This window comes from Chlorocebus sabaeus, chromosome 13 (genome assembly GCF_047675955.1).
Source record: "Chlorocebus sabaeus isolate Y175 chromosome 13, mChlSab1.0.hap1, whole genome shotgun sequence".
NCBI classification, from domain to species: domain Eukaryota; kingdom Metazoa; phylum Chordata; class Mammalia; order Primates; family Cercopithecidae; genus Chlorocebus; species Chlorocebus sabaeus.
Genome location: NC_132916.1, coordinates 97,764,805 through 97,791,629, shown reverse-complemented (window position 1 = coordinate 97,791,629; position 26,825 = coordinate 97,764,805). Strand labels below are relative to the sequence as shown.

The 26,825-nt window shown below is 36.4% G+C and overlaps 1 protein-coding gene and 1 long non-coding RNA gene across 3 annotated transcripts in view; one reads left to right on the top strand and one right to left on the bottom strand.

The window, feature by feature from the left end:
* The window catches only part of LOC140713195 (uncharacterized), a 979,701-nt gene that overhangs the window by 68,520 nt on the left and 884,356 nt on the right, over positions 1 to 26,825 (bottom strand). The gene's annotated exons all lie outside the window — the stretch shown is intronic.
* The window catches only part of MEI4 (meiotic double-stranded break formation protein 4), a 343,137-nt gene that overhangs the window by 263,725 nt on the left and 52,587 nt on the right, over positions 1 to 26,825 (top strand). The gene's annotated exons all lie outside the window — the stretch shown is intronic.

Genomic DNA, 26,825 nt, shown 5'->3' with positions numbered 1-26,825 from the left:
TAGCAAACCAAATCAAGCAGCACGTCAAAAAGCTAAACCACCATGATGAAGTAGGCTTTATTTCTGGGATGCAAGGTTTGCTCAACAGATGCAAATCAATAAATGTGATTCATCACATAGATATAACAAAAACAAAAACCACATGGTCATCTCAATAGATGCATAAAAGGATTTTGATAAAATATAACATTGTTTTTTGTTAAACACTCTCAACAGACTAGGTAACATAGGTTTGAAGGAGTATACCTCAAAATAATAGCCATCTATGAGAAGCCCAGAGCCAACATCATACAGAATGGGAAAAAGCTTGAATTTATTTATCTTGAGAACCAGAACAAGACAAGGATATCCTCTCTCACCACTCCTATTCATCATAGTACTAGAAGTTCTAGCCAGAGCAATCAGGCAAGAGAAAGAAATAAAAGGTATATAAATAGAAAGAGGAAGTCAAACTATCTCTCTTCACAGATCAACAGGTTGTAAAAATCAAAAATACCTGTGCCCTATCCCCTCAAATTTATACCAGACATTTTCACTAGATTAAAGAATGACATTATTTGATATCAGTAATATAGTGATCTTCCCCTTAGCCACATCTCATAAGAAAATCATCTAAACTCTTACATACCTAGCTAAATGCAAGATGTAGAGAAAAATGGGTCATAACATGAAATCTTGTGTAAGAGTGAAGAATTTCTTAATTCACATAAGAATAAGGAATGTCTTAATTCATAATTTGATATTTTTCTAAAATTGCTCTTTTTAGTAACATAACTGTTTATTTTTATTAGAAGAAATATTTTACAATTATTACATTTTGGTTTGCTAATCTAATGTGCTTTGCCACCATTTAAAGAAAAAAAAATGGTAAAGTCAAAATGTGTTAACCAGATGAGGTAAAACTTGCCAGAATTAAGTTCCCAAGATAGGTTGAGCACTCTGGTGATTTGAAAGAAGTAGAAAACACAGTGTCTAGAAAACTAAACTCGAGAGCTCTGGAAGTCAGGAGCCAATACCAAATACTACTCTAATGTGTACTCCTTTTTTAAATCTTTGTCGAAAATATCCTGGCTTGATCAGTTTTCCTTGAGCACTTCATATTCTATGTCCTACCTAACCCACTGCCATGGTCTGAATGTATGTGACCCTCCAAATTCATATGTTGAAACCTAATATCCAATATGATAGTATTAAGAGATAGGCCCTTTCAGAGATGATGAGGCCATGAGGACTCATTTCTCATGAATGCAATTAATGCCCGTATAAAAGAGGCCCATGGGATCTTGTTCATTCCTTCAGCCATGTGAAGATATATAGAAGGCACCATATATGAGAAAGGACTCTCACCAGACACCAAATCTATTGGCATCTTGATCTTGGATTTCCTATTTTCCAGAACTGTGTGCACAGTTCTTTTCTCATCACTGAAGGGATGGCAAAGAAGTGTAGACATTACCAACATGGAAAATGGGTGTTCTCATCAGTTAGTTATCATGCCATTTGAAATACAGCCATTAAAAATTCAGATGAATAAATTTAAAAGGGTTAATTTTATGAAAATTCTGAGGAGATTCTCTAAACACTGCTCCGTATTCATTTAAAATATTTGCATTTTAAATTTAAATAGGCTTGCCTATTTCTGCTTTCCCACTTTGTAAAATCATTCAGTATTTGTTGAGTACACCCTCTGATATGGTTTGGCTGTGTCCCCACTCAAATCTCATCTTGAATTGTAGTTCCCCTAATCCGCACGTGTTGTGGGAGGGACCCAGTGGGAAGTAATTACATCATGGGGACAGTTACCCCAATGCTATTCTCAAGATAGTGAGTGAGTTCTCACATGATCTGATGATGGTTTTATAAGAAACTGTTCCCCCTTGCTTGACACTCATTCTCTCTGCTGCTGCCCTGTGAAGAGGTGCCTTCCACCATAATTATAAGTTTCCTGAGGCCTCTCTAGCCATGTAGAACTGTGAATCAATTAAGCCTCTTTTCTTTGTAAATTACACATTCTCAGATATTTCATTATAGCAGCATGAGAACAGACTAATACCGTAAATTGGTACTGAAGTGCAGTGCTGCTATAAGGATACTGAAAATGTGGAAGCAAGTTTGGAACTGGGTAACAGGCAGAGATTAGAACAGCTTAGAGGGTTTAAAAGAAGACAGGAAGATGTGAGAAAATGTGGAACTTCCTAGAAACTGGAAGGTTCAGAAGACAGGAAGATGTGGGAAAGTTTGGAACTTCCTAGAGACTTGTTGAATGGCTTTGACCAAAATGCTGATAGTGATAGGGACAATAAAGTTCAGACTGAGGTGGTCTCAGATGAACATGAGGAACTTTGGGAACTGGAGCAAAGGTGATCTTCCTGTGCTTTAACAAAGAGAATGGTGGCATTTTGCCACTACCCTACAGATCTATGGAACTTTGAATTTGGGAGAGATGATTGAGGGTATCTGGGGGAAGAAGTTTCTAAGTGGCAAAGCGTTCAAGAGGAAGCAGAGCATAAAAGTTTAGAAAATTTGCTGTCTGATGATGCGACAGAAACTAAAAACCCATTTCCTTGGGGGAAATTCAAGCTGCAGGCTGCAGAAATTTGCATAAGTAACCAGAATCTGAATGTTAATCACCAAGACAATGGGGAAAATGTCTCCAGGGCATGTCAGAGACTTTCTTGGCACCTTGGAGGACTAGAAGGGAAAAATGGCTTCATGGACTGGGCCCAGTGCCCCCTGCTCTGTACAGTCATGGGAGTTGGTGCCCTGCATGATAGCTGTGGCTAAAAGGGGCCAGTGTACAACTCAGGCCCCTTTGAGCCACAGCTGTCATGCAGTGCACCAAGTCCTATAACTGTACAGAGGCTTCAAGCCCCAAGCCTTGGTGGCTTACACATGGTATTGGGCTTGCAGGTACACAGAAGTCAAGAATTGAGGTTTGGGAACCTCCACCTAGATTTCAGAGGATGTATGGAAACTCCTGGATGCCCAGACAGAACTTTGCTTCAGGGGCAGAGCCCTCATGGAGTACCTCTGCTAGAGCAGTGCAGCAGTGAAATGTGGGGTTGGAGTCCCCACAAAGAGTCCCCAGTAGGGCACTGCCCCCACTCGTGGAGCTGTGAGAAGAGGGCTACCATGCTCTAGACCTCAGAATGGCAGATCCTCTGACAGTTTGCACTGTGTGCCTGGAAAAGCCACAGATACTTAATGCCAAATGTGGAGGCAGCCATGACAGGGGGATACACCCTGCAAAGCCACAGGGATGCAGCTGCTCAAGGCCATGGTATCCCACATCTTGTATCAGTGTGGGAACAGACTAATACATTCTCTGTGTCAGGCCCACTTCTAGGGACTGGAAATGCAAATCTAAACAAAACATGTATCACACTATTGATTTGCATATGTTGAACCGTGCCTGCATCCCTGGGATAAATACCACTTGGTCACGATAAATGACCTTTTTAGGTATTGTTGAATTCTATTTGCTAGTATTTTGTTTCAATTGATGTTGAAAAAGCATTTTCCATAGTACTGGAAATCCCAGTAAGAGCAATCAGATGAAAGAAATAAAGGGTATCCAAATTGAAAAGAAATATGTCGGATTACCCTTGTGCTATGTTTTGGCTCTGTGTCCCCACCCAAACAGCATGTTGAACTGTAATTTCCATGTTGGGGCAGGAACATGGTGGGAGGTGACTGGATTACGGGGGCAGATTTCTCCATTGCTCTTTCATGATAGTGAGGGAGTTCTCATGAGATCTTATTGTTTAAAAGTGTGTAGCCTTCCCACTTCTTTCTCTTTCCTGCTCCACCATGGTAAGACATGCTTGCTTCCCCTTCACCTCCCTCCATGACTGTAAGTTTCCTGAGGCCTCCCAGCCATGATTCCTGTACAGCCTGTGGAAGTGTGATTCAGTTTAACCTCTTTTCTTTATAAATTACCCAGTCTCAGGTAGTTCGTTAGAGTAGTAAGAGAATGGACTAATACAGAAAATTGGTACCTGAGAAGTGGGGCATTGCTATAAAGATACCTAAAATGTGGAATTGACATTGGAACTGGGTAATGGGCAGATGTTGGAACAGTTGGGGAGGGCTAAGAAAAAGATAGCAAGATGAGGGAAAGTTTTTAACTTCCTAGGAACTTGTTAAATTGTTGTGATTAAAATGCTGATAGTGATGTGGACAATGAAGTCCAAGCTGAGGTGGTCTCAAATGGAGATAAGGAACTTATTCACAACTGGAGTAAAGGTCACTCTTGCTATGTTTTAGCAAAGAGGCTGGTGGCATTGTGACCCTGCTCTAGAAACCTGTGAAATTTTGAACTTGAGAGAGATGATTTAGGGTGTCTGGCAGAAGAAACATCTAAGCAGCCTTGTTCAAGATGTGGCCTGGCTGCTTATAAGTGCCTGTAATCATTTGCATAAAGAAAGAAATTCCCTGAAACTAGAACGTATATTTAAAAGGGAATCAGCACATAAAAGTTAAAAATAATTGCAGCTTGACCATGAGGAGGGAGGATTTTTCTGGGGAATTCAGGGCTGCAGTAATTTGCACAAGTAAAAAGCATCCAAATGTTAATAGCCAATTCAATGGGGAAGATGCCTCCAGAGCATTTCAGAGGCCTTCACAGCAGCCCCTCCCATCACAGGCCTGGAGGTCCAGGAGGGAAAAATGGTTTTGTGAGCCAGGCCCAGGGCCTCATTGCTCTCTGCAGCCTTGGGACATGGTTCCCTGTTTCCCAGCCATTCCAGCTCTAGCCATGGCTATAAGGGGCCAGGGTATAGTTCAGGCTTTTGTTTCAGAGGGTGCAAGCCCCAGCCCTTGGTGGCTTACATGAGGTGTTGGGTCTATGGGTGCAAAGAAGGCAAGAGATAAGGTTTGGTAGCTTCTGCCTAGATTTCATACAATGTATGAAAATGCCTGGATGTACAGGAACAAGCCTGCTGCAGGGGTAGAGGCCTCACAGAGAATCTCTGCTTGGGCAGAGCAAACAAGAAATGTGTGTTTGGAGCCCCCCCACCGGAGTCCCCAGTGGGGCACAGCCTAATGGAGCTGTGAGAAGAGGGCCACTGCCCTCCAGACCACAGAATAATAGATCTATTATGCTTGCACCATGCACCTGGAAAAGCCACAAGCCTCAATGCCAGCCCATGAAAGCAGCCACAGGGTCTATACCCTGCGGAGACACAGAGTTGGAGCTGCCCAAGGCCTTGGGAGCCCACTCCTTGCATAAGCATGGCCTGGATGTGAGACATGAAGCCAAAGGAGACTATTTGAGAACATTAAGATTTAATGTCTTCCCTCCTGGGTTTCAGACTTACATGGGGCCTGTAGCCCCTTTGTTTTAACAAATTTCTGCCTCTTGGAATGTGTCTATTTACCAATTGTATCTTGGAAGTAACTAACTTATTTTTTATTTTACCGGCTCATAGGTACAAGGGACTTGCTTTGTTTCAGATGAGATTTTGGATTTAGACTTTTCAGCAAATGTTGGAATGAGTTAAGATATTGAGGGACTGTTGGGAAGGCATGACTGTATTTTGAAATGCGAGAAGGACATGATGTTTGAGAGAGTGCAGGGGCAGAACAATATGGTTTGGCTCTGTGTCACCCTTTGAATCTCATGTTAAACTGTAATTTCCAATGCTGGGGGAGGGACCTGGTGAGAAGTGATTGAATCATAGGGACAGATATCCCCCTTGCTGTTCTCTTGGTGGGGAGTGAATTCTCAAGAGATCTGGTTGTTTAAAACTGTGTAGCACTTCCCCTTTCACTCTCTCTCCTGCTCTGCCATGATAAAATGTGCTTACTTCCCCTTCACCTTCCACCATGATTGTAAGTTTCCTAAGGCCTCCTAGTCATGCTTCCTAGACAGTATTTGGAACTGTGAGTCAATTAAACCTCTTTATTTGTAAATTACCGAGTCTCAGATGGTTCTTTATAGCCGTGTGAGAATAGACTAATACACCTTGTTTGCAGATGACATGATCTTATATTTGAAAAACCCTAAAGACTCCACACACACAAAAATTAGAACTGATAAATAGATTCAGGGCAGTTCCAGGGTATCAAATCACATACAAAAATTAGCAGCAGTTCTATATGCTAATAGTGAACAATCTGAAAAATAAATTTAAAAAGGATTCCCATTTATAATTGCCATGAATACAATTGAATACCTAGGAATTAAACAAAGAAGTTAAAGATCACTACAATAAAAATGATAAAACACTGATAAAAGAAATTGAAGAGGACACCAAAAGATGGAAAGACATTCCATGTTCATGGATTAGAAGAAACAATATTGTTAAAATGTTCTTACTACCCAAAGCAATCTACCAATTTAGTGCAATTCCTATTTAAAATACCAATGACTTTCTTCACAAATAGAAAAAAAAATCCAAAATGCACAAGGAACTAAGAAAGAGCCCCAAAAGCCACAACTATCCTAAGCAAAAAGAACAAAACAAGAAGAATGACATTACCTGACTTCAAAGTATCCTACAGAGCTATAGTAACCAAAAGAGCATGGTACTGGCATAAAAACAGACACATAGACCAGTGGAACAGAATGGATAACCCAGAAACAAATCCATACACCTACAGTGAACTCATTTTGCCAGGTACATATATTGTAGAAAAGACAGTCAGTTCAATAAATATTGCTGGAAAAATTGGTTATCTATATGCATAAGAATGAAACTAGACCCCGTCTCTTACCATAAACAAAGATCAAATTAAATAGATTAAAGACTTAAATCTAAGCCTTCAAACTATAAAACTACTATGAGAAAATATCAGGAAAATTCTCCAGGACATTGATTTCAGCAAAGGGTTCTTGAGTAATATCCCACAAGCACAGGCAACCAAAACAAACATGGACAAATGGGATCCCATCAAGTTAAAAAGCTTCTGCACAGCAAGGGAAATAATCAACAAAGTGAAGAAACAATCTACAGAATGGTAGAATATATCTGCAAATGACCCATCTGACCAGAGATTATTAGCCAGAATATATAAGTAGCTCAAACAATTCTATAAGAAAAAATCTAATAATTCAATTAAAAATGGGCAAAAAATATGAATAGACATTTCTCAAAAGACATGCAAATGGCAAACATGAATATTAAAACGTGCTCAACATCATTGATCATTAGAGAAATGCAGATCAATACTACAATTAGATATCATCTTACCCCACTTAAAATGACATATCCAAAAGACAGGCAATATCAAATTCTAGCAAGGACATAGAGAAAAGGGAACCCTCGTCCACTTTTGATGGGAGTGTAAATTAGTACAACCACTATGGAGAACAGTTTGGAAGTTCCTCACAAAACTAGAAATAGAGCTGGCATATGATCCAGCAATTCCAGCCCTGGGTATATACCCAAAAGAAAGGAAATCAGTATATCAAAGACATATCTGCACTTCTATATCTGTTGCAGCACTGTTCACAATAGCCAAAATTTGGAAGCAACCTAAATGTTCATAAAACAGATGAATGGAAATGTGATACTTATACATAATACAGTACAATTCAGCCATAAGAAAATAATGAGATTCTGTCATCTGCAACAATGTGAATGAAACTGGAGGTCATTATGTTAATGGAAATAAGCCAGGCACAGAAAGACAAACATCACATGTTCTCACTATTTGTGGGATCTAAAAATCAAAACAGTTAAACTCATGGACATAGAGAGCAGACGGATGCTTATCAGAGGCTAGGGAGGATAGTGGAATAGTTGGTATGGGGTGGGGATAGTTAATGGGTACCAAAAAAATAGTAAGAAAGAATAAGTAAGAGCTAGTGTTTAATAGCACAACAGGGTGACTATTGTCAATAATTTAATTGTACATTTAAAAATAATTAAAATAATATAATTGGATTGTTTTTAACATGAAGGTTAAATACTTGAGGGGATGCATACTTCATTTTACATGATGTGATTATTACACATTGCATACCTGTATCAAAACATCTCATGTACCCCATAAATATATACACCCACTATATGCCCATAAAAATTAAAGTATATATTAAAACACTTTGTTACCACTCTAAAAAAGCAAACAAAATAAAACTAAAAAATTTCTTGCCTCATGAAATTTACAACCTGAGGAGTGTTTGTGTGTAATAAAGAAACAAATATGTTGTCAATTAGTGCAAAATAGTATAACAAGTAAAGCAATGCAATGTAATAGAATCCTTCACTAATTCCTCATTGCTTTAGAAAGGAATGGGGCAGTCAGGGAAGGACTTTGAGGTGATGACATTTGAGAAGAGTCTTGAAGGGAGTGGATCATAAGAAAATATGGTGGAAAGTCATTTCAGGCAGAATGAAAGCAGTTGCATAGTTCTTGAAGCAAGAATATGTTTGGGAACTGTAAGAAGAGCAAGAAGGTCAATGTGTCACGAACACAGTGATGATGGGGAAAGCAGTTAGAGACATAGGTGAGTCACATCACATAGGATTTGGCAGGGCACCATGGCTCAATCCCAGCACTTTGGGAGGCTGAGGCAGGTGAATCACTTGAGGCCAGGAGTTCAAGACTGGCCTGGCCTACATGGTGAGACTCTGTCTATTAAAAATACAAATATTAGCTGGATTTTGTGGCAAATTCCTGTAATCCAAACTCCTTGGGAGGCCGAGACATGAGAATCACTTGAGTCTGGGAGATGGAGGCTGCAGTGAACCAGGACTGAGCCACTACACTCCAGCCTAGGCAAGAGAGCAAGACTCAGTCTCCAAAAAAAATAAAAGAAAAATATGTAGGAACTTGTAGATTGTGACCTTTCTATGGTAGGGACCTTGAAATTTATTTCAAGGGGGATTGGAAGACATTTGAAAGTTTTGGAGGGAAGAATGATGTGAGCTAATCTACATTCACAATTAATTTGGCTGCTCTGTGGAAAATAGACTGTAGGGGTCCAGAGCAGAAGCAGGAAGGTGAGTTAGAGAGGTATTATATTAGTCCTATTGAACAATAGTGGGGGCATTTACTTTTCTATATAGTTATTTGTGTTTTTTGCTGTACATTGTTTAAAGGCAGACCTTGATTTATTCACTCTTATTGTCAGTATGCAGGAAATGCCTTGCACAATAAACAAATGTCTGTTCGATAAACACGTATAGAGGGAAGGGAGGAATAAATGTATAATGAGTTTTAATATTCTCGAATCTAGTTAAAAGAAATTCACATGGGAAAGCATATCTCTTCCCAAACAACAATATAATTTTTTAAAATTTTTAAAAAAGAAGACTTCATTATTTTCTCTGGTGAAGGCACACGTGTGTTTTTCTATTTAAAAACTGAAAATGTTGGAATCTACTCATGTACCAACACTAAATGAATGTGCAACTATGGAGGAGACTTCTGCAAAAAGTGACGAATTATTTTTAAGGTTTATAGGAAACAGGAAAGGAAGAGTGGCTCATATTTATGAGAAGTAGGCAATGTCTTTAAAGAGGATAGAAGTAATTATCCCTGCATTCTCTCTCCCTTCCTTCTTTCTTAGTGGGTAGCACTGTGTTCTCTTGGGCTTACAGAAACTCAAGGTCATGGAGCAGATGGTTTATTATTGGGGTGGAGTAAAACAAAATAAATCTTTCATCTAAAATCAGTTTTATTTGGAAATAAAATTTTCACTTTCACAGATGTACTGCAAGTTGACACAAAAATGAGAACATTTTGAATTTGAATCAATTGCTCTGATTCCTTATGTTTTCTGTGAAGTGATAATCTAATGCTCTTCTGCTGTCATTGACAAAATAACAATAAATAATAAACTTTAATCCTAAATACAATTATTAATTATATAAGAAATATTTGCAACAAGATTGTATTTGGAACTTCAGTTAACCTCAATTCAGGCCCTACTACAAGAAATTTAACATTTAAATGATGAATTTCATTCGCAAATCAATGCTTTTGGTAGGAAAATAAAGAAAAATGGTCATGTCAGTATGTCATTCATTTGACTATACTGTAAAATTATAGAACAGTGGAACCATGCACCTTGCCTATAAAGATAGTAAAGATGTTCTGATGAGAATTACTGATGAGCAATTCCAGATGGCTGCAATGTCTTTCAGAAGTTGGGGTTAAAAATATCCAACTGGGGGCCGGGCTTACAGTGAACACTCAGAGTTGTCTAAATGTGTGACGGACATTAGGGAAACTTCTGCTTGGACTATCCTTACCTCCTGTCATCTCATATCAGTTCGATTTTTACAGAGTTTGTGGCATCTATCTTAATCTTAGGATATTAGTTGACAAGTGACAATTTCATTTTCAAGTTGTTCAGATTTAAAAAATGGGCTTCTCCTTGATTTCTTTTTATTTCACATACTGCATATCCAATTTATCAATACGTCCTGTCAGCTCCATTTGAAAAGATATATCCAAAGTCTTCCTGCTTCTTACCCACTATTGCCTTCATTATCTTCCTCCTGAATTACTGCAAATACTTCCTGTCTTCCTCCTTCTTCCCTAGAGTCCCCTCCACAGCCACAGGGATATCTTATATTTAAACATAAGTCCAACTATACCTCTCCTCTCCTCAAATTCTCACAATGGTTTTTCATGAAAATAAAGACAAAGTCAACAGAATATGAGCCTCATGTAATCTATGTCCTCTCTCTCCCATTATCTTTCTGTCTTCATCTCCTATGATTTTCCCTTTTATTCAATCTGAACCAGGCATACTGGCCTTTTTGCTGTCTCTAGCACAGATATACTCTTGTCTCAGGGCCTTTGCACTTGCTGTTGATTCTTTTTGGAGCGCTTGTCTCCAGGCATGTACACAGCTCACTTCATTATTTATTTCAGGATTTTATTGCAGTGCAACACTATTCTTAGTGAAGCCACCATCTCTAAAATTACAATACCATACCACACAAATCTATTTCCTTTCCCTCTATTTTTCTTCCTAAGACTTACTCCAACAAAATAGACTGTATATTTTACATACATATCTTTATTGTCTTTTTCCCTAATGATTTTGTCTATGTTCACTGCTATGTCCCCCCACATCTAGAACAGTCTCTGGCACACACCAAAGAATCAATAAGATTCTAATAAATATTTGTTAATCTATTTATCATTCTACATTTTCCCTACCTACATACATTTTATTTTATGATTTAAAATTTTATGGATTAAAGACATGCAGGTTTGTTACATGGGTATATTGCATGACACTGAGGCTTGAGCTCCCAATGATCCCTTCACCCAGGCCGTAAGCATAGTACCTAATAAGTGTTTCTGCAGCCCATGTGCCCTTTCATGCCTCCCCCATCTAGTATCCATAGCATCTATTGTTCCCGTATTTACAATCATGTGCAACTAAGGTTCCCACTTATAAGTGAGAACAAGCGGTATTTGGTTATCTGTTCTTTCATTAGTTCACTTAAGGTTATAGCCTCCAGCTCCATCCATGTTGCTGCAAATGACATGATTATATTATTTTTAATGAATGCATAGTGTTCCATGGTATATATGTACCACATTTTCTTTAATCTATACACTGTTGATTGGCACCTAGGTTGATTCCACATCTTTGTAATGTGAGTAGTGCAGCAATGAGCATACGAATGCATGTGTCTTTTTGATATAATGAATTATTTTCTTTTGGGTATATATGGTAGTGGGATTGCTGGGTTGAATGGTAATTCCATCTGAAGATCTTTGAGAAATCTCCAAACTTCTGTGCACAGTGTTTGAACTAGCTACATTTCTACCAACAGCGTATAAGTGTTCCTTTCTCCCCACAGCTTTACCAACATCTGTTAATTTTGGACTTTTTAAGAATCTCCATTCAGATCTTTATGAGATGGTAATGTCATTATGGTTTCCATTTGCATTTCTCTGATAATTAGAGATGTTGTGTATTTTCATATGTTTGTTGCCACTTACATGCTCTCTTTTGAGAAGTGTCTGTTCATGTCATTTACCCAGTTTTTTAAATTAAATGTTTTGTCTTTTGTTTGTTGATTTGTTTAGGTTCCTTGCATATTTTAGGTATTAGACACTTGTTAGATGCATACTTTGCAAATATCTCCTCCCATTCTTTAGGCTGTTTATTATATTGGTAATTTCTTATGCTGTGCAGAAGCTCTTTGTCCTGTTTCTCAATTTTCATTTATCTTGAATTGCTTTGGTTTCTTAGTCATAAATTTGCCAAGGCTGATGTGGAGAAGAGTATTTCCTAGGTTTTCTTCTAGGGTTTTTATAGCTTGAGGTCTTACACCTAAGTCTTTAATTCAACTTGAGATAATTATTGTATATGGTGAAAGGCAGGGGTCTAGTTTTCTTCTCCTGCAAAGGCTAACCCATTTTCCCAGCACCATTTGTTGAATAGGTAGTCCTTTCTTTATTGCTTATTTTTGTCAATTTTATCGAAGATCAGATGGTTGTAGGTGTGTAGGTTCTCTATTCTGTTCCACTGGTTGATATGTCTATTTTTCTACCATATCATGCTGTTTTTGTTACTGTGGCCTTATAGTATAGTTTAAAGTTGGGCAATGTGATGCTTCCATTTTTGTTCTTTTTGCTTAAAATTACTTTGGTTATTCAGGCTCTCCTTTGATTCCATATGAATTTTAGAATAGATTTTTCTGAGTTTGCGAAAAATGATGTTAGTATTTTGATAAAAATAGCATTGAATCTGTACATTGCTTTTGGCAGTATGGCCCTTTTAACACTATTGATTCTTCCAATTAATGACTATGAATTTTTTTTTGTTTATTTGTGTTATCTCTGATATCTTTCAGCAATATTTTATAGTGTTCCTTGTCTAGATCTTTCTCTTTTTTGCCTGGATGAATTGCTAGGTGATATAGTTTGGCTGTGTCCCCACCCAAATCTCATCTTGTATTTTATTCCCATTATATCCGTGTGTTGTGGGAGGTACCCAGTGGTAGATAATTTGAATCATGGGGGCAGTTTCCCCCATACTGTTCCCATGACAGTGAATAAGTCTCACGAGATCTGATGATTTTATGAGGGGTTTTGCATCTTCATCATTTTCTCTTGCTGCCTCCATTTAAGAAGTGCCTTTTGCCTCCTGCCATGATTCTGAGACCTCCCCAGCCATGCAGAACTGTAACTCCAATTAAACCTCTTTTTCTTCCCAGTCTTGGGTTTGTCTTTACCGGCAGTGTGCAAACAGATTAATACAGTAAATTGGTACCAGTAGCGGGGTATTGCTGAAAACATACCCCAAAATGTGGAAGCGACTATGGAACTAGGTAACAGGCAGAAGTTGAAACAGTTTGGAGGGCTGAGAAAAAGACAGAAAAATGTGGGAAAGTTGGGAACTTCCTAGAGATTTTTGAATAGCTTTAACCAAAGGCCTGATAGCAATATGGACAATAAGGTCCAGGCTAAATTGGTTTCAGATGGAGATAAGGAACTTGTTGGGAACTGGAATGGAAGTGACTCCTGTTATGTTTTATCAAAGAGACTGGTGGCATTTTGCCCCTGGCCTAGAAGTTTTTGGAAATTTGGACTTGAGAGAGATGATTTAGGGTATCTGGCAAAAGAAATTTCTAAGCAGCAAAACATTCAAGAGGTGACTTGGGTGCTGTTAAAAGCATTCAGTTTTATAAAGGAAACAGTATAAAAGTTAACAAAATTTGCAGCCTGACAATGTGATAGAAAAGAAAAACCCATTTTCTGAGGAGAAATTCAAGCCGACTGCAGAAATTTGCATAAGTAACGAGGAGCCGAATGTTAATCCCCGAGGCAATGAGGAAAATTTCTCCAGGGCATGTCAGAGATCTTCATGGCAGCCCCTCCCATCACAGGCCTGGAGGCCTAGGAGAATATGGTTTCGTGGGTTGGGCCCAGGGTCCTTGTGCTGTGTGCAGCCTAGGACTTGGTGCCCTGCATCCCAAGTGCTTCAGCTGTGGCTGAAAGGGGCCAGTGTAGAGCTAGGGCCATGGTTTCAGAGGCTGCAAGCCCCAAACCTTGGCAACTTCCATGTGATGTTGAGCCTGTGAGTGCACAGAAGTCAAGAACTGGGGTTTGGGAACCTCCGCTTAAGTTTCAGAAGATGTATGGAAATGCCTGGATGTCCAGATAGAATTTTGCTGCAGGGGTGAGGTGCTCCTGGAGGGCCTCTGCTAGGGCAGTCTGGAACGGAAATGTGGGGTCAGACCTCCACACAGAGTCCCCAGTGGGGCACTGCCTAATGGAGCTGTGAGAAGAGGGCCACCATCCTCCAGACCCCAGAGTAGTAGATCCATCGACAGCTTGCACCATTCACCTGGAAAAGCCACAGACACTCAATGCCAGACCATTAAAGCCATTGGGAGGGAAACTGTACCCTGGAAAACCCACAGGAGTGGAGCTGCCCAAGACCATGGGAACCCACCTCTTGCATCCACATGACCAGGATGTGAGACCTGACCTGGAGTCAATGGAGATCATTTTGAAGCTTTAAAATTTGACTGCCCCACAGGATTTGGGACTTGCATAGGCCCTGTAACTCCTTTGTCTTGGCCAATTTCTCCCACTTGGAATGGCTGTATTTACCCAATACCTATACCCCCATTGTATCTAGAATGTAACAAGCTTGCTTTTGATTTTACAGGATCATAGGTGGAAGGGACTTGCCTTGTCTCAGATAAGACTTTGGATTGTAGACTTTTGGGTTAATGCTGAAATGAGTTAAGAGTTTGAGGGACTGTTGGGAAGGCATGATTGGTTTTGAAATTTGAGGACATGAGATTTGGCGGGGCCAGGGGTGGAATGATATGGTTTGGCCGTGTCCTCGCCCAAACCTTATCTTGAATGGTACTCCCATATTTCCCACATGTTTTCAGAGAGACACAGTGGGAGATAATTTGAATCATGGGATTGGTTTCCCCCTTACTTTTCTTGTGGTATTGAATATGTCTCACAAGATCTGATGGTTTTATCAGAGGATTCTGCTTCTGAATCATCCTCATTCTCTCTTGTCACCACCATATAAGAAGCGCCTTTCACCTCCCACCATGATTCTGAGGCCTCCTCAGCCATACGAAACTGTAAGTACAATTAAACCTCTTTTTTTCCCCAGTCGCAGGTTTGTCTTTATCAGCAGCATGAAAATGGATTAATACACTAGGTATTTTATTTTCTTCATGGCTAATACAAGTGGGATTGTTTTCTTGATTTAGTTTATAACTAGACTATTCTTGGTATATAGACATTATCATGATTTTTTCCCATTGGTTTTGTATCCCGAAACTTTACTAAATGTGTTTATCAATTCCAGGAACATTTTCATGGAATCTTTGGGGTTTTCTTTGTATAGAAGAATTATACTGTCAGCAAAGATAGATAGTTAACTTCTTCTTTTTCTATTTGCCTTTTATTTCTTTCTCTTGCCTGATTGCTCTTGCTAGGACTTCCAGTGCTGTGTTGAATAAAAATGGTGAGAGTGTCTTGTTTAGCTTCTCAAGGGAAAATGCTTCCATCTTTTGCCCATTCAGTATGATGTTGAATATGGGTTTATTGTAGATGGCTTTTATTATTCTTAGGTATATTCCCTCAATGCCTGGTCTGTTGAAGGCTTTTTTCCTGCATCTATTGAGATGATCATATGTTTTTTGTTTTTGATTCTTTCTTTTTATGTGGTGAATCATATTTTTTGATTTGTGTATGTTGAACCAATCTTGCATCCTAGAAATAAAACCTACTTTATTGGGATAGATTAGCTTTTTGAGGAGCTGCTGGGCTCATTTTTCTGGTATTTTGTTGAGGACTTTTGCATCAATCTTCATAAGGGATATTGGCATGAAGTTTTCTTTTTTTCATTATATCTCTGCCTGATTTTCATATTACAATGATGCTGGCTTTGTAGAATGAGTTAGGAAGAAACTCCTCCTCCTTGATTTCTTGGAACAGTTTCAGTAGGATTGGTGTCAGTTCTTCTTTGTAGCAATCTGAAGAGTTTAATTTGGGACTTTGACCAAATAGAGTATTTATAAAAATCTGTGGCCCTTTTGCTTTAGTTATAAAGTGAAAGTAGTTAGATAATCAGAATATGAAAGGTGAACAATTTAGCACTGGGAAGAAAAAACATAATATCTACACAGATTACTAAACCAAGAGGCCTGTCTTCATGAGCTCTTGAGGTAAAAGTCAGGTGAATGTGAAAGTCAGGAATGTGAATGGCACACTCAGCAAAAATAAGAACTAGTGTCCACACCACATCTTTAGTTCTTCTAGATATTAAACAATGACTCAAGCTCTATGAGTGTCAATTTCTTCATTTGAAGTAAAGGAGTTGAACTAGGTTGTCTCCTTAAAATATTTCTCTAAGTTCTACTGTCATGAATCCTTTTAGTAAAGTCTTTGGTGTACAATAATAGAGTCAACATAAGGAAGTTTCAACATAAAAAGAAAATCTACCACAGTAAATTTTATAACATTTTATATTTTATAACATTTAAAAAAAAAAAACAAAACTACAACTCTTGAGAAAGGATGCAATGGGGAGTAAGGACCTTAGCATCAACAGTTTTTGGATCTTTCATTAGAATCCACCATTAAAATGACTCAGCACACAAGTCCCATCCTCTGCATCCCTCAGTTCACATTCTTGAAGGAAAATATATTAGACCAAATATAAGTCAACTGCTTACCATAGTCTTCTGATCTTGCTAGAGAACCAGGGTAATGTGGTAGAATTGTGGTTCTTTGGGACCCACCATTATAGATGGACTGACTATTTTCAGAGAAAGGGACCAAGGAAGACTTTTCTAAAGGGACTGGGAAAATTCTAAATCCTACTATGTCTAAAACAGCAGGATTTTTACCTTAGGACAAGTTCTGATATTTTACAATGGAGGTCATTCTAGTCAGATGATACATTTCTAACTTTTAAACCATCAATAATGAGATCAATAATTTTTACTTGAGTTCAAGTGGTAGATTTGCTACTGACATGATAATTAACTGTAGATAAACTTTAAAATACTACCTGTTTAGTCAATAATGATCACAATAACTTTTACAACCTAATTTTATAAATCATAAAAATAAGTTTATATGCTTTCTGTATTCCCACATACAAGGCAGAACCCACATTAAATAGAATCCTCTTCAAGTTTATCAATTTCTCATGAACCAACCAAGATAAAAATTTCTAGACATAACAAATAGATTTTTGCTTACTTTCATGTTTTTATTTATTATGTGAAAATATTTCTTTGTGACTAGTTATCTTAAGATTAATTGTGAGAACACTATTGTGATTCTTCAGTCCCCTTTGCATCATCATTCTAAAAGTTCAATTGTAGGGCTAGCTTAAAAAATAATTACAATTTATTTCTAAGTGTGTATATGTGCATGCTCACATGTATGAATGCTTATATGCCTTCTTACCTAAAACTTAATGTAAGTGTAGTAGGTTGCAACTCTAAGTGTAAGTAGGTTGTAACTGCAAATGTAGTAAGTTGCAAATGTCATTTATTTGACATCTTAAAATGTTATCTACTCTTTATTTTAGGATCAGCTTCTTTACCCCTTCATAATACTGAGCTTGCCCAGCTTATATAGTTCCTTGTTGACTTTGGAGCAAATCTTAAATTCCCAAAGAGCATTCTTTCCAATCTTCTGCCAAATTAAATTTAATTCGTTAAAACAAAAATATTATGCAAGGCTATTTTGAGAGGAATGTTTTGACTCTGATTTCCCTGAACTAAATTTTTTTTTGGAGTCTCTAAAGACTAAATGCTTATTCTCATTTCTAAGTTTCTTTGATTGGTAGTACAGGATATTTTTTTTTCCCAGATAACATTGGTGGAAATTAAATGGTTCATTGCTTTTGGGAAAAATTTTACTCTTCACCTGATGGTTTAAATTTAAGATAGTTTTCTTCCCTTACTTTACTTCCACTTGACAAGCTCCAAGCAGAATTTAAACTAGGAATCCAATATACCTAAATGTTACAGTAATAAGATCTATATGAGTTTTCCACAAAATCTTTCCTTGGAACGTATACCTCAATAGTGCCCTCACTTATCACAATAAGTTTAATAAAAAGTTTAAGTAGGCTCTTCTCAAGAAAAGACTTCAAAAAAACTAAGAAAATCTCCAGAATAAGTTTTGGGGAGATGTGGAGTTAGAATGTAAACAAGACCAATAGGCAATCACTGCTTCAAAGAATAGTGAAATGTTAATACACTGTAAGAATGTGTTTACAAAGGAATAATAGGTAATTGTTGATAAATGTTGCCATTATAATTAATGTAAAGCTTTTTATTTAAACTTCTGTCCTTCACCTTTCAACAGATTTAACATTATAAGAATTCCTCCTGAGAATTACAAAAATAATGATAAGAATGGAAAGGCTTCTAAGAAGCAAAGTGTGAGGCACTAGTTTGAGTCATCTGAGAAAAGAGACTGAAGGGTTGATTTATTTTCAAACTTTTAAAGAACTGTCCTAGAATACCCAGGGCATTCTTTCCTTCATTGTTACAAATGGCAAACCTAGAGACAATGGGCCAAATTTCCAATTAAAACCTGAGAACACAGGTCTAAGGGCATAAGGCAGTAGTTCAGAGACCTAAGTTTATATTGATTCACCTGGGAACTTTAAAAATTACCAATTCCCAGAACAATTAAAGCAGCTTGAGGATTGTTGTATTTTAAATGTTCTTATAGTGCTGCTAGTATCAAGCCAAGCCTGAAAAATCACTGGTGTGAAGCAAGAAGATTCTATGACATATACTTCATTGGAGCATATTAAGGTTTGAGTAAAAAAGTTATGAACGTAGAAAACATGCCTACCTTTCTTGAAAGACACTTCTTTCCAAGCCCTTATCCCTTTGGGAAGCCCTCACATGTTTTTTATGTATTTGTGATTTTAGAAGAATAAAAGTGCTATTTGTGTCAAGAATGTAGACACGGAGCTGAGGTAGTATTTCCTGCTTCCTGTAATGGGTTATTAATTGTAAAATCAAATCTAGCCTCCTAAAATTAACAGAAAAATGAAAATCTTTAGGTTTCTAAGTGGCTCTGACTTTGCCATTACCCTGTTCCTTCAAGTCATTTCATTGGTCCTCTGGCTGGGACCAGAGGACAGTGCCTTGACCCCACCTCCAGCACTTTGACTCAAATCTGTGTCCTTTCTCTTTGGAAGTGAACTGAAACTCTCAAAAGTAAGAACAGGATAGTAAGAGATAGTTAAAGGAACATAAGCTCATACATGTCGATAAAATTCAAAGTTCTATTTATGTCTTAGTCACCTTATTTGTGAGACCTTTTCCAATTCACCTGCTGCCTTATGACATCTATATTGTAGCCCTCCAATGCAGGAACAAGGTACAAGCACATGGCTAGTTTTTTTCATTTGCTTTCACTCGATCCATCCCCATGTGACAAGTGCATGGTTTTGCCACACAGGTATTTTTTTCCTATTCTGCTTTATATGTCTCTGCGTAAATTTTAGATAAGAAGATTCTACCCTTTAGTTAATAGAAAAAGAAATAATAGGAGACGGAGAAGGAAATCTGATTTTTTAAATTAATACTGTGTGTTTTATATGTAGTATAAAACTTTACATTAAAAAATAAAGAATACTTTATACTTAAATAGTTTTTATTAATGCTATGTGCTTTATATAAAGCATGTCTATATATACTGATCTTCACAACCACCATAACTTTTGAGTATTATTTTCCAAATGATGAGACCACAGCTCAGGGAGGTAAAACAACTCTACTATGGATGTGCAGATATAAAAACTAGGCTGAGATTCATGATCTTTCTACTTTCTTTCCTTTCTAAGTCCTGTTTCTGGGAAAAAGGAGTCACATGTGCCTCGAGTTGCCAAAACTCCAAGGTATCCCAATCTTATAGTAGTCCATGTGAACGACACCTGACATAATTGTGCAATGCTTTCATAGGCCTGTCTCTCCTCAAGGATTTAGTATAAATGTTCTACTGTTCAGGTGAAATGCTACATCCCCTCCAAACCAGCTGTAATAGTTATAATACTAATAGTAATTGCAGCAAATATACATTATGCAATTATTATGAGCTAGACACTTTCCTGAAACATATTTTGTGAATTAACAAATTTAATCTTTATAACATTCTATCAGTTAAGTAATATAATTGCCTTCATTTTACAGATGAGGAAACTGAAACAGAGAGAAGTTGTTAAAAGTCATATAACTAGCAATTTATGGAACAGGAATTTAAACCTAGACAACAACAATTATAATTCAACAAGATAACAATAACATTAGTGCAATTAGAATTATCTATGTCAGCCAAAAGCTGTTTCCTCATACTTGTCATCTGCCTAACTGTGAAAGGAATGATCTAGATGATTAGAGGTAAAGACAGAATTATCTTGAAGTTTTAGGAGACAGGCTTGGAAATAAATTTGAAATGTAAGAGAAGTGGACAAGTAAATACCACAGTACACTAAATATTTGGATATATTTTAACAGGATTTGAGAAATGGCAACTGAAATTATAATTTATCTTAGGCATAACTTAAACTGAACAGTTGGTTTTGTGTTTAATATGGTAAAGCCAAACTGGACCATTCTTTCCTTCCAATTTTGAAAATGGATATTTAGTTAGAGAGAGGACAAACTGTATTCTCAGAGGGTTGAAGAAACCTGTCGGGAGGTTTATAATATTTTTTAAAATAAGGTATTTTTCCCAGTATTAGGATTCTACAAATAAAATATTATAAGTAGAGTATTTCCAGGATATTTTGAGTAGAAAATACCTATTAATATTACCCTTTGAATTAATTCTCATCTCGCCTATTACTCTTCTCATGGAAATTTGTATTTCAGTTTTCTAGTTCACTACATAAACCCTGGCTTTTATTAGTCATTGACATCACTGAGACTGTAAACTTTATATATGTCTGAGTATCTATATATCCAAGTAGTATCAAGCAACTTTATGAAATTAGAGAATAAAAGACAAAGTAGAGAGGAAATATCCTTAAGATAAGTAAATTATCATGATTGGACAAGAAGGGGAGACGATCATGGGACAAGAAGGAGAAAAAAAGTTAATTAAAAAAATTATATTTCTTTCTCTTATTTGATTTCTCTGGCTAGGACTTCCAGTACTATGATAAATAGAAGAGGTCAGGCAAGGGAAAGAAATAAAAGGCATTCAAATAAGAAAAGTCAAGCTATCTTCCTTTATGAACAATATGATTCTATACCTAGAAAATCCTAAAGACCCTGCCAAAAGGCTCCTAGAACTCATAAATCACCTTAGTAAAGTTTTGGGATACAAAATCAGTACACAAAAATGAATAACATTTCCATACACAAACAACCTCCAGGCCAAGAGTGAAATCAAGAACACAATCCCATTCACAATGGCTACAAAGAAAATGAAATACCTAAGAATACAATTAACCAAGAAGGTGAAAGATCTCCTCAAGGAGATCTTTACAAAATGCTGCTGAAAGAAACTACGAAACACTGCTGAAAGAAATTAGACAACACAAATAAAAGAAAAAAGATTCCATGATCATGGATTGGAAGAATCAATATCATTAAAATGGCCATACTACCCAAAGTAATTTATAGATTCAATGCTATTCCCATTAAACTACCATTGACATTCTTCACAGAATTAGAAAAAGCTATTTTAAAATTCATATAGAACCAAAAAGAGAGCCTGAATATCCAAGACAATCCTAAGCAAAAAGAGCAAACCTGGAGGCATCACGCAACCCAACTTCAAACTATATTACGAGGCTACAGTAACCAAAACTGCATGGTACTGGTACAAAAACAGACACATAGACCAATGGAACTGAATAGAAAACTCAGAACTAAAGCCACACACCTACATTCATCTGATCTTCGACAATGCTGACAAAAACAAGCAGTGGTGAAAGGACTCCCTACTCAATAAGCAGTGCAAGGATAACTGGCTAGCCATGTGCTGAAATGATGCTGGACCCCTGGCTTTCACCATATAAAAAATTAACTTAAAATGGATAAAAGTTTTAAATATAAGCCCTCAAACTATAAAAATGTTAGAAGACAACCTAGGAAATACTCTTTTCATCATCAGCCTTGGCAAAGAAGTTATGGCTAAGTCTCCAAAAGCAATTGCAGCAAAACCAAAAATAGACAAATGGGGCCTTATTGTACTAAAGATCTTCTGCATAGCAAAAGAACTTATCAACAGAGTAAAATGACAACCTACAGAATAGAATAAGATATTTGCAATCCATGCATCTGAAAAAGGCTTACTATCCAGTATCTATAGAGAACTTAAAGAAATCAACAAGTAAAAAGCAAATAACCCTATTAAAAATGGACAAAGGACATAAACATACACGTCTTAAAAGAAGACATAAAAGTGGCAAAAATCATATGAAAAAATATTCAACTTTACTAACCATCAGAGAATTGCAAATCAAAACCATAATGAGATACCATGTCACACCAGTCAAAATGACAATTATTACAAAGTCAAAAAACAATGGACGCTCATAAGACTGCAGAGAAAAGGAATGCTTACACACTGCTGATTAGAATGTAAATTAGTCCCAACCCTATGGAAAGTGGTTTGGAGATTTCTTAAAGAACCTAAAACAGAACCCCCATTCAAACCTGCAATCCCATTACAAGGTATATACTCAAAGGAAAATAAATCAGTCTACCAAAAAGACACATGCACTTGTATGCTCATTGCTGCACTATTCATAATAGAATAGGCATGGAAATAACAGATGCCCAACAACAGTGTATTGGATAAAGAAATTATGGTACATATACACCATGGAATACATTGTAGCCATACAAATAATGAAACCAGGTCCTTTGCAGCAACATGATGGAGCAATCCTAACTGAATTAATGAAGCAACAGAAAACCAAATACCACATGTCTCACTTATAAGTGGGAGCTAAACATTGAGTACACATTGACATAAATATAGATACCATGAAAAAATAGATACTATGGACTACTGGGGCAAAAAGAGGGAGTGGGGGCATGGGTTGAAAAATTACCTATTTGGTACTATGCTCACTACCTGACTGACGAGATCCATACCCCAAACATCAGCAGATGCAATATCTCCATATCATACACCTACATATGTAACCCCAGTATCTAAAATTAATTGAAATTAAAAATAAATAATTCCAAACGATTGTTTTTAGGAATTTTATAATATCTTCTTGCTTTAAAAAGTTGCAAAAATGATCATCTTATTTTTTTTTAAGAACTTATTTCCATTCTTTAGAGGCAAGTAAATTGGTGTGAACTATTTCCTCTTATGACAATTTATTTTTGTTGAGAAAGCAGTGACAATTTAGTTAGTATGAGTCAGCAATATCTAAATCATTTTTTAAATATTCTACAGATGCAATTAGGATTACTAAAATGATGAGAGAAAAACTTTGCAAGCTATTTAATTGGACGATTGTGGAACATATCCCTTTGCCCACAATTTACCATCACACAAAAATAGCTGGTAGCATAAGAGTAAATCACAGCTGAACGATATGCAAGACACGGGTCCTCCCAGACAAAGAGCACATAGGAAAGCCCAAAGTTAAGTGTGGAGAGAAAAACAAGGACAAGAAATGAAGTTAAATTTTCTGGTGCTTGTAGCTATGACAAATATTAAACACAGTCCAACTGCTAGCCAGATGAGCATAAATCCCCATAGTAGAGATCTATTTATCTCACTTCCTATTACCCAAATCACTGTATCTGGTTTTAAACCAAAAGATTGCCAGGTATGTCAAAATGCAAGGAAAAAAAAAACCACACACACTCTGAGAAAAAGGCAATCATCAGAAGCAGACTCATGATATCACATACATGTTGGAATTATATGATAGGAATTTTAAAATAACTATGATTAACATGTTAAGAGCCTTAATAGCAAGAGTAAACAGCATGGAAGAACAGATAGGTAATGTAAGCAGAGAGATAAAAACTCTAAGGAATAACCAAAGGGAAACTTTAGAATTAAAAACCACAGTAACTGAAATGAAGAATACATTCAGTGAGCTTATCAGGAGACTTGAAATGACTGAAGAAAGAATCAGTAAATCTGAAGATAGGTCAATGAAAACTTTTCAAATTAGAATGCAAAAACAACAAAAATTAAAACAAACAAATGAGGACCAAACATCAAAGAACTGTGGGACAATATATAAATGTGTAACATAAACTTAATTGAAATACTTAAGACCTTTCCAAAATTAATGAGAGATACCACATCACAGGTCCAGAAAGTTCAGATAAAATGAATCATAATAAATACCAAACAAATAGATTTTGGCATGCCATGTTTAAACAGCAGGAAACCAAACACAAAGAAAAAAATCTGAAAAGAATACAGAGGAGAAAAACACTAATTTATAGAGGAATAATAATCACGGTCATCAGAGACCATGACAGCAAAAAGAGAGTGGAAAGGAAGTTTTGAAAACAAAATAAAATAAATACATCAACCTAGAATTTATCCAACAAAATTATCCGTCAAAAGTGGAGGGTAAACAAAGAAAAAATAACCTATATGACCAGCACACTTGCAAAAAAAATGGTTAAAAAAAGTTCTTCAGAGAGACAGAGATAAAGAAAATGAAAATGATAAAGGTCAGAAATTTGGATTTTACATAAAGAAAAGAAAGCATTGAAGAAGGAATATATGAAGGTAAATTACAATCTTTTTTGTAATTTTTAATTGATGTAAAAGATAGTTTTTAAAGCAATAATAGTAACAATATATTAGGTGATTATGAAAGGGTGAAATGAGTGACAGCAATATTGGGGAAAGGAGGGAGAAACTGGGAATAATTTCTTATAAAGTACTTGCACTACATGTTAATCAGTATAGTGTTATTTGAAGGTGGACAAAATAGATCTATAATGTAAATTGTAAATTGTAGGACAACCGATACATTTTTTAAAGTAATATAATTTGTATGCTAAGATAGAAGATAAAGTGAAATAATGTAAAATGTTCAATTAAACAAAGAAAAATCAGAAGGTCGGGAAAGAAATAAGCCAATAAATTTTAAAAAGACTTTGAGATATCATAAATATTAGTCCACATTAATAATCACTTAACGTATAAATGATTTAAATAAATCAATTGAAAGAAAAATTTTGTCAGAGTAGATTTAAAACAATGTTTCCAAACCATATACTGTCTGCAAAAACCTACTTTGTATATAAATTTACTAATAGTTTAAAAGCAAAGGGTTGGAGAAAGATACACCATAGTAACACTAATTTTGAAAAGCTGGGATAGGGTGAGTGCATTGGCTCCCGCCTGTAATCCCAGCACTTTGGGAGGCTGAGGCGGGCAGATCACCTGAAGTCAGGAGTTTGAGACCAGCCTGGCCAATATGGCAAAACCCCATCTCTACTAAAAATACAAAAATTACCCAGGCATGGTGGCACGTGCCTGTAATTCCAGTTACTTGGGAGGATGAGGCAGGGAGAATTGTTTGAACCTGGGAAGCAGAGGTTACAGTGAGCTGAGATTACACCACTACCCTCCAGCCTAAGTGACAGGGCAAGACGCCCACACACACACACACACACACACACACACACACACACACACAAAAGCTGGGGTAGCAATGTTACATATAGACAAAAAGGACTTCAGAACAAGGAAAAGCTTCAGAAGTAAACAAAAGTATTCCATAATGATAAATAATCAATTCTTGAAGAAAGCATAATAATCATAAACGCATATGTAACTCACAAAAGAATGTGAAAATATATGAAGAAATTGCTGATACAACTGATTGGAGAAATAGACAAATCCATTCCTATTTGAGGACATCAGTACCTCTTTTAGCATTTGTTAGATCAAGCAGGCGGAAAATCAGTAAAGACATAGATGACCAGAACAGCAGAATCCATCAATTTGTTCTAATTGACATGTAGAGAGTATCCTATTCAGCAACAGCAGAAGACACATTTTTCTCAAGGCTACTTGGAACATTCACCAATGTAAACCACATTCTGGGCATACAACATATCTTAACATACTTAAAAACCTAGCAAACATACAAAGCATGTTCTCAGATCACAGTGGAATTGAACTATAAATATACTATAGAAAAATAGCTGGGAACTCTTCAAATATTTGGAAATTAAATAACACACTTCTAAATAATCTATGAGTCAAAGAAAAAGTCTCAAGAGACTTTTAAATACATTTTGAACTAAATGAAAACACAAATTATCAAAATCTGTTGGCTGCACCAAAAGCAATGCATAAAGAGAAATTTATAGCATTAAATCCTTATGTTAAAAAATAAGAAAGACCTAAAATAAAAAAAAAAAAAACTAAGATTTTACTTTTGAAAACTAGATAGAGAAAGAAGAGGGATTTAAGTTTTAGTGCATAAATAAAAAGAAGTAATACAAATTAGAGTAGAAATCGATGAAATTGAAAGTAGAAAACCAATAGGGAAGATGGTTTTAGAGATTCATTTTTTTGTAAAGATCAATACAATATATTTTTAAGTATCTCAACCAAAAACAAAAATGGGAGAACACACAAATTATTGCTGTTAGAAATAAAAAAGAGATCAACACTCTGACTAAGGAAATACTACTTATTCATGTAACCAAATATCACTAGTTCCCCAAATATCTATGGAAATAAGAAATCAAAATAATAAAGCCAGTAAAATAAAATAAGGGTAATAATTTAAAATTATTATTTTTCTCTAATACATGTATACTCTCTAAAGGGTCAGATATCAAAAATTTTAGGCTTTGTGGGTTGTGCAGTCTCTGTTGCAGGTCTGCCATTGGATTTCTGAAGCAGCCACAGACAATATGTAA